General features: G+C 31.0%; 1 non-coding gene across 1 annotated transcript; it reads left to right on the plus strand.

The window, feature by feature from the left end:
* The first annotated feature begins 243 nt into the window (after positions 1-243).
* TRNAR-UCG (transfer RNA arginine (anticodon UCG)) lies at positions 244-316 on the plus strand. Its single transcript has one exon. It is a non-coding gene; the product is annotated as a tRNA-Arg (tRNA).
* Positions 317-720: the final 404 nt, after the last annotated feature.

Below are 720 nucleotides of genomic sequence, written 5' to 3' on the forward strand. Positions count from 1 at the left end.
CCTATAGAAAAGTTAAGTTATTTCTCAGCTAAGTTAAGGATTTTACAAAATCTAGGCTATGTGAAAGGTATACTTTGTAATGTTCACTCAACATAAATCACTAAAATATGTTGGATTTCATTTTGTAATTCATATGCAAGTTTTTCCAAAACATATATCTAGAAAAAACTCCTAAATTTTGAATGTTATACTTGAGGTTACTATTACCACACCTTCCACAGGTTTGACAACTTCTATAAAGATGACCGCGTGGCTTAATGGATAAGGCGTCTGACTTCGGATCAGAAGATTGAGGGTTCGAGTCCCTTCGTGGTCGAGTCTTTCATTTTGTCACAATTTGAAATCTTCAAACTCTGCATGAATTCAATGGATGACAATGTTGTAAAGAATGTACATTTCTAAATGTAATTCCCATAGGAAAATAAATACAACATAAACAATGATGTGCATGATGTACACATAGTTATAGTTTTTTTAGGTTTTTGGTGCATAGTAAAAGGTATCCTTTTGGAAAAGGTAAGTATTTACCTGTTAACTTGTTCAATTTTGGTAATCTGTGTTGGAAAAAAATCTTTGACCAAATTGATACAATTAAGGATATTTGCATATCTGCATATAAAAATTATATCTCACATGTTTAAAATGAATCATTGAAATCCGAACATCCATAGTCCAATGAGAAATTGCTATAAAGCCTACATCCCTAATATTTTCATAAAA

Source organism: Taudactylus pleione, unplaced genomic scaffold, assembly GCF_031769625.1.
Source record: "Taudactylus pleione unplaced genomic scaffold, aTauple2 ptg000612l, whole genome shotgun sequence".
Lineage (NCBI taxonomy): Eukaryota > Metazoa > Chordata > Amphibia > Anura > Myobatrachidae > Taudactylus > Taudactylus pleione.